Here is an 8,926-nt window from a genome sequence, read left to right on the forward strand (position 1 = left end):
CAATTCAGCGTGCTTCACAAAGACAGAACAATCCCAAATATATAGAAAAGGAAAACATTAAAATCAAGAATGCAATCATTTAAAAGTTTAAGTTAAAATTTAACATAAAAGCTACAAAAAGACAAAGATTTCAGCCCTGATTTTAAAAGCTAATAGATTCCACACACTGCAGGTTTGAGGGAAGCATAAACACTAAATGCTGTCTCACCTTGTTTGGTCCGAGCTCCTGGAATATTAAGTAAGCCTGTTCCCGAGGAACTAAGAGGCTTCGAAGCCTCATAGCCCTCAAGTAAGTTAGCAACGTGTTGAGGCCCAAGACCGTTTAGTGATCATGACCCATTAACAGTATTTCCAAATCAGTTCTTTTACATACAAGAAGCCAGTGCAACCATTTCAAAGCTTTTGTAATATGATTGTCATGATGGCGTGTGTGAGGGAGGCAGCAATAGGATCCAAAATGGAGGACTCCCCGGCAGGTCTCCATGAAACTCAAGACACAGCTTTACTGCTGGATTTACAGAATACATTAATTAAAGTAGGAAGATACAGCCGGAGGAATGAGAGAAACATTAAAACAACCCTGGCAAGGGGCAACGAGAATTTGAATTCATCTCTCCTGCCAGGCCCCCGTTATTGGTCTTAGGTGCCTGCCAGGCTTGTCCTGATTGGTTAGCGCTAGAGTCCGTCAAATGCATAAACTCTAACAGGTGAGATTATTTAGTGTCTAGGTTGGGGTGTCTCCCAGGAACAAGTCAAACAGGCGTGTCACGATAAAAACAAGCATGCAAAAATCAAAAGAACAAAAACACAGCAACTCATGCAAAACAAGACAAACTCCGAAAAGCCACCCTTCCCCGGATGACATAATGCTTCATAATCCCAGCTAAAGCAGGCATCTCGATATTAAACAAAAGCGGTGCAAGAACAGAACCCTGAGGAACCCCAGGTGTAACCTTTATGCGTTCAAAATGATAGTTAATGAATGACACAAAATAACCTTGATCTGTCAAATCAAATTTAAACCAATTAAACAGTGTTCTCAATGTTCTCCAACCTATAAGGCAATATATGATGATCAGTTATAGAAGCCGATAATGTCTTATTTCATAGTCTAATCTTCACATGCTTTATCCAAAGTACACTCCCTGTTGATTCCCCCACTAATTATGTTCACAGTATCTATTATTGTAGGGTCTACCTTACAATATAAAGCGCATTGAGGTGACCGTTGTTGTGATTTGGCTCCATATAAATAACATTGAATTGAACTGAATTATTTACTGTGTCTTTATGAATTTGCTAGCTTAGCTTAGCTCGTAGCCGACTCGCTAGCAGCATGGCCTCTTCACCTGTCCTGCCTACACTTTCCTGCTCATTGTGTCAGATGGTTAGTTACTCCTCGCCATGTTTTAGCAGTAATGATACTTGTAATAAATGTAGCCTATTTTCAGCTCTAAAGGCCAGGATCCCTGAATTGTAGACTTGATAAGCACGTAGCTAATCAGGCCCCTGTAGCCGAAGGTAGCGTGGGCCCCGCTAGCTGTCCCCCGGCAGATTGTCCCGAGCAGCCAGGAAAACAGGTCGGTTGGGTGACGGTGAGGAGGAAGCATAGTCCTAAACAGAAGCCCCAGGTACACCACCAACCCGTTCATGTGTCTAACCGTTTTTCCCCACTCGGCAACACACCCGCCGGGGGTCAAACTCTGGTAATTGGCGATTCTGTTCTCAGACATGTGAAGCTAGAGACACTGGCAACCATAGTCAATTGTCTTCCAGGGGCCAGAGCAGGCGACATTGAAGGAAATTTAAAACTGCTGGCTAAGGGGAAACGTAAATTCAGTAAGATCATAATTCACGTCGGCAGTAATGACACCCGGTGACGCCAATCGGAGGCCACTAAAATCAATATTGAATCGGTGTGCAACTTTGCCAAAACAATGTGGGACTCTGTAGTTTTCTCTGGTCCCCTCCCCAATCAGACCAGGAGTGACATGTTTAGCCGCATGTTCTCCTTAAATTGCTGGCTGTCTGAGTGGTGTCCCAGAAACGATGTGGGCTTCATAGATAATTGGCAAACCTTCTGGAGGAAACCTGGTCTTGTTAGGAGAGACGGCATCCATCCCACTTTGGATGGAGCAGCTCTCATTTCTAGAAACATGGACAAATTTATTAAACCCCCCAAAATATGACTATCCAGAGTTGGGACCAGGAAGCAGAGCTGCAGTCTTACACGCCTCTCTGCAGCTTCTCTCCTCCTGCTACCCCCCCCAAAAACCCATCTCCATAGAGACTGTGTCAGCTCCCAAACAGACAAAAAACAAACTAAAAACCAGCAACAAACAACTTAAACATAAACAATCACAAAGAAAGAACAATACAGTATCCACATCTGAACCAAAGAGTAACACAGTGAAATGTGGATTATTAAATATCAGGTCTCTCTCCTCCAAGTCTCTGTTAGTACATGACTTAATAATTGATCAACAAATTGATTTACTCTGCCTTACAGAAACCTGGTTGCAGCAGGATGATTATGTTAGTTTAAATGGAGGTGCAGGGGATTATCTTCTTCAGTACCTGAATGCTACTCCAGCAGAGGTCAATTATCTTGTTAATAATTTCACTTAACTGCGTACAAATCTGTTCCTCTGAAAAAGAAATGTTCAAATCAGAAGTACCTGACTCCGTGGTATAATTCTCAAACTCGTAGCCTAAAGCAGATGACTCGTAAGCTGGAGAGGAAATGGCGTGTCACAAATTTAGAGGATCATCATTTAGCCTGGAGAAATAGTTTGTTACTTTTAAAGCCAGAACATCTTACTATTCATCACTGATTGAAGAAAATAAGAACAACCCCAGGTTTCTCTTCAGCTCTGTAGCCAGGCTGACAAACAGTCAGAGCTCTGTTGAGCCAACCAGACGCTTTTCTTTCCAAGCTCCTTAGACTACGATGACCTGGATGACTGAGAACCTTCACAATCATTAGAGAAAAATATTACTCATAATCATCTCACAGATGTATCTACAGCTACTTTCAGTACCTTTGATGTTCATTTAGACGCTTTCTCTCCAATTGATCTTTCTGAGTTAACTTCAATAATTACTTCCTCCAAACCATCAATGTGTCTTTTAGACCCCATTCCTACAAAACTGCTCAAAGAAGTCCTGCCATTAATTAATTCTTCGATCTTAAATATGATCAACCTATCTCTAATAATCAGCTATGTACCACAGGCCTTCAAGCTGGCAGTAGTGCAGTATGCAGATGACACCCAGCTCTATCTGTCCATGAAGCCAGATAACACACACCAATGAGTTAAACTGCAGGAATGTCTTAAAGACATAAAGACCTGGATGGCCGCTAACTTTCTGCTTCTTAATTCAGATCAAACTGAGGTTATTGTACTCGGCCCTGAAAAGCTTAGAAATATGGTATCTAACCAGATTCTTACTCTGGATGGCATTACCTTGGCCTCCAGTAACACTGTGAGGAACCTTGGAGTCATTTTTAACAGTATATTTCCAGTTAATACAAAATGCTGCAGCAAGAGTACTGACAGGGACTAAAAAGAGAGAACAGATTTCTCCTATATTGGACACGGCCTTCGCAGTCTACGTGGGCCGAGTCCTTTAAAGGCCAAGAAGGCCAGAACTGCGAGGCTGTGAAATGGGAGGGTCTACCCTTCAGATTTGTGTCACCAAGTGTGTTCATGGAGTTTAATAAACTCAGCCATCTGCTCTTTGCTATTTAAAATATAATAGGACATGCTTCTGTTTATTCAGTTTTCTGTTTGACGTTTATTCAGTGTTTATTCCCTCCGCGAATCGCTACCTTATCGTGGTGGTGGGGTTTGTGTGTCCCAGAGATCCCAGGGGCTATGTTGTCCGGGGTTTCTGCCCCTGGTAGGGTCTCCCATGGCAAATTGGTCCTAGGAGAGGAACAGACAAAGAGCGATTCAGAAGACCCTTATATGAAAACGAGGGAACAGTTCACCCTGCCTGGGATAGGGTTACTGGGGCCCCACCATGGAGCCAAGCCCTGGTTGGGTGCCTGAGGGTGAGCGTCTGGTGGCCAGGCCTTAGTCCATGGGGCCCACTAGGCACAGCCCGAAAAGGGGACATCGACCCATCCTCCTGCAGGCCCACCACCCACAGGAGGTGCCGTAGGGGTCCGATGCATCATGTGCCGGGCAGCAACATGGAATGTCACCTCTCTGTTAGGGAAGGAACCTGAGTTAGTGTGTGAGGTTGAGAGGTACTGGCTAGATATATTCGGGCTCGCCTCAACGCATGGCGTTGGAACCAGTCTCCCAGAGAGCGGCTGGACTCTGTCTTAGTCTGGATTTGCCCCCGGTGAGAGGTGGCGGGCTGGGGTGGGTATTCTAGTATCTCCTCGCGTTGCTGCCTGTACATTGGGGGTCCAGTGCCTCGGATAAGCGGAAGAAAATGCATGGATAAAAAACTATAACTTTAATCTCAGCCAAGCCCTTTTGACTCAGGAACAAATAAAACATGGTATTGAAAAAAGCCAAACAATAATATATATATCATGTTTAACCTGAGTAGCGAAAGACCGCATGGGTCTGAAAATGATGTGCTGGGAATCTGCTGTTCTCACTGGCTCTAGTGAGCCTCGACCTCCCGGTCAGATATCGAGCTGGTGAGTAACAGACGTCTCAGAAAATGTCGGAGCACTTTTGCAAACATGTGACATCTTAATAAATTGAGCAGATATTAGAAGTTTACACAGCTACATTCTCACCTGAAAATATCATAAAAGTTTATTTTGTGACCCAGAAAGATTAATAAGAGTAATATTAAAGCTAAGTAGCTGCCGCCATTGTTGGAAACTGGAATTGGCTGGGCCGCGCTATGAATTCTGGGATGGGTTGGGCCAAGAAGGATACACCCGACCCATCCTTCAAATTCAGGGAAATGAAAGATGGATTTGTCGGCCGCATTTGGAGCAGTCTTTGAATTGGGACAGCCTTTGTCGCCCGGCTGTGGCATAATCGACCTTCAAATGATTTGGCCCCTTAATTGCGACATACCTCATGTGTTAATAGACCTCTCTGCACTGAATCATACTTGTCATACTTGTTACTTTTTATTAACCTCTGTCTCTGTTAAGGAAATATACTCTAAAACACTTCTTCAGTAAAGACTCAGAGAAGAGAAACACACAGAACTTCTTGCTAGCAAGGGCAGCCTCCAGACTGAGACTCGCACTGAGAAACTGCCCCGGTCTTTATTTATACTTCAGTGGGTGCTTGTGTGTGTGTGTGGTGCCCTGCTGATCAAAGGGTCATATAACAGCACAAAAAGAACATCCTTGGTCATAAAGAGGGTAGTCTCCCCCTCACCCTAGATGGTTCACCCTAGATAACACAGTGAAGAAGTCCAGCAGTTCATCTAAACAAAAGGCACTTAGACTAAAACAGACATAGCTACGATAAAACAATAAAACAAGGTACGACCTCTTCCCATGCTCCCAGGATGTGGGGGTGGACGCTAGAACACCTTGAAGTGTTACAGGCCCCCTAGGATGAGACATTCTTTCACTATGCCACCAACTATATACTTCTACACACAAATGATTACATGCAGTATTCTACCATATGCAAACTTATATCATTAAAAGATTATACTGACTACTAAGTACAATTTTCCTATTAACAGTCTCTCTTCCACAGCATGTCTTTATCATGTCTTCCTTCTCTCACCCCAACCGGTCGCAGCAGATGGCCCCGCCCCTCCCTGAGCCTGGTTCTGGAGGTTTCTTCCTGTTAAAAGGGAGTTTTTCCTTCCCACTGTCACCAAAGTGCTTGCTCATAGGGGGTCATATGATTGTTGAGTTTTTCTCTGTATCTATTATTGTAGGGTCTACCTTACAATATAAAGCACCTTGAGGCGACTGTTGTTGTGATTTGATGCTCTAAGTCGATGAATGAATTCTTTGAACACAATTAGTGGGTGATTCAGCAGAGCGTCTGTATTGGATCAAGGAATTGACCATTGCACTGTGTAACAACAAAGTTTTTAATTAAATGGCATACACAAAACACCACTGTGCAATGCATCAGGAACAGGAAGTGATACTATACTGCAGTGAAAGCCAACACCAGGTAAATATAACATTTCATTTCTTAGAGTGCATGGAGAGACCATCTGGGAATGGTTTCAGATGAATACATGGAGACCCAAAGAGGCTGGAAATCTACAATGGAGGGTTTTACTTGGTGCAGTCGCTGTAAATGCTTTTATCTTTGTTTGAAATCCCAGCCATGATGAAATTCTCCAGTATGTTGTAAAGGGGAAACTGTGTTCCACTCTTTCCTGGATTTCAGGAGATCACAGTCTGTGTTTGGGCTCCAGGAGAAGCAGTTCTGACTTTTTATTTAGATTGAGATTATTTACTCTACAGACTTTCATCCTTGGCTTTACATGTTCGATAAAAACAGACATTGTGGTTGATTTAATATTCACTTGAAAAAGAAATATTTTTTTGTTTGGATTATTACTTCTGTTCTCAAATCTTTAGCTGTCTGTTTTTATTGATAAAAGGGTTTTGGAAAATCTAAATCAACTCTATCTATATATTTGCTCTGTCTCTCTACATCTCTAGCTCGCTCCATAGATCTTGCTGTCTCTCTCTCGCTAGCTCACTCTCTCGTTCTAGCTCAAGCAACAGATCCTGCCGTTGCTCTTCCTGTAACTCTCTCGCTAGCTCACACTCTCTTTCTAGCTCGCTCCAAACATCTTGCTGTCTCTCTCTCGCTAGCTCACTCTCTCGTTCTAACTCAAGCAACAGATCCTGCCGTTGCTCTTCCTGTAACTCTCTCGCTAGCTCACTCTCTCGTTCTAGCTCAAGCAACAGATCCTGCCGTTGTTCTTCCTGTAACTCTCTCGCTAGCTCACACTCTCTTTCTAGCTCGCTCCAAACATCTTGCTGTCTCTCTCTCGCTAGCTCACTCTCTCTTTCTAGCTCGCTCCAAACATCTTGCTGTCTCTCTCTCGCTAGCTCACTCTCTCTTTCCAACTCTCCGTACAGATGTTGACGAGGGTCCAGGCGTGTCTCACGGCAGGACTTCAGGGCCTTTGGTCTGGCTCCAGTGAAGACGTTGCAGGGAAGTTGCGGTTTGGCAGCTTGTTGCTCTGAGCTGCTGCTGTTGACTTTCTTCTGAGCTTCTCGTTTGAGCTGAAAAACTATGCCAGAAAGCAAAGTGTTGACCTTCAACTGAGGTCTCGTGTTGAACGTCTCCTTACACATGGGACAGCAGCAGGACATATTAACATCCCAGTGCTGAGTGATGCATCTTTTGCAGAAGTTGTGGCCACATGGTGTGGTGACTGGATCGACGAACACCTCCAGACAGATGGCGCACAGAAACTGATCTTCAGCTCGCAGATTGCTGGCAGCGGACATGTCTGCGCTCTGAGAACAGAAGTCAGAGCATTAAAAGTTCAACTCTAATTAAACATATTTGGTGGTTTACATTGGGAATGCAACAAAGTCTGAGCAGCAACAATAGGAAACACAACTAGGACACCACAGGTGCAGAATATAATAATGTGACTCTGAAGCTGCTCTGTCTTTCAGCTCTGCCCCACCTCAAACGGCTCTGTTTGTTGCCTCCTGCAGGTTCGGACCTGATTATAGTAACCTGCACTTGGCACAACATGAGTTTAATCTTTTCGGAGACATTGAACTTATTTTCTTTGATTTGATACTGTCACATGTCAGACTGAGGCAGCAGACGTCTCTGAAAACTAAAGTGAAAGTGTCAAAAACACATTTTTAGAAAGAAATTAATTCAGTGTTGTTGATTATGCACTTGTAGATGTAATTGATGTTACTGCTGATCACATTATTCTAGTTTAATTTAAGCCTCCACTTGAATTATTCTGACATGCCAGTGTGAAATTGTATAGTGCTGAATCTTTATTTTGAACATTAAAATAGTCAAAAAGAGACAAACAAAAAAAGGAAAACAAAGCAATAATAATTATAACTAATTTACATGTTCAAAAATGAGAAGGAAGAAGCATGAGCTTATTTAATCCCACCTCCTTTCCACTATTTAGTAACTAAGAGTCTGCATTTTTTCTTATTGTTTATGCCCTGTTCATCAGAAATTCACCTTCATTACAATTTGTTACATGTATTTTTTAATAACTCCAGGAACATGTCAAAAGATATACAAATTTACAGATATATAACATACTTGTGCACCCCCACACACATATAATAAAATATGAATAAAAAGAAAAGTTTTGCGTTAATGCTGTATGTTAAACATTAAATGTCATCAGCTGTACTCACCAGTTTTTGAGTCAGTTGTTTAGAAAGAGGAGATGAATTCGGTCTGATTTTCTTCACAAATGCACAGATCTGTGACTGCAGCTGTGCTGTTACTCTCACTAACTTTAACTTTCATTTCTGGAAAATGATGCTGACTCTCCTCTTTGTGGCTCCGCCTCCTCCTGCAATGTTAGGCTTGTTTCATTCACACATGATTAGAGGTACACACATCTGGAACAGGAGTTTAAAATGTGTGTGCGCCTTCAGTTTTCTCAAACCCGAGCAGCAGTGTTTTTGATCCTTTCCTCTGCAAAGCTTCTCTCTTTCTGTCATTCATGTTTTTATTGCAGAGGAAGTTGAGCTGTGTGCACACTTCAAACTCTCCTTGAAACTGTTGCAGCCCTCTGCTGGACACAGACAGGAACCACATCAGGGTTAATGAAGAAGGTAAAATTACAATCAGTTCCTGCTCTTCACAGAAAACAGCTAAAATCAGAATTTATTATAAAGTAAAGCTAAAAGTATCAAATATGGCATCGGATCTGTGAACCCTGGTGCTGCATTCACAGTGAGCTGAAAGTTTGAGAGCATCTCAATTCAATTCAATTTTATTTATACAGCGCC

Source organism: Rhamphochromis sp. 'chilingali' (assembly GCF_963969265.1).
Source record: "Rhamphochromis sp. 'chilingali' genome assembly, chromosome: 4".
Taxonomy (NCBI): Eukaryota; Metazoa; Chordata; class Actinopteri; order Cichliformes; family Cichlidae; genus Rhamphochromis; species Rhamphochromis sp. 'chilingali'.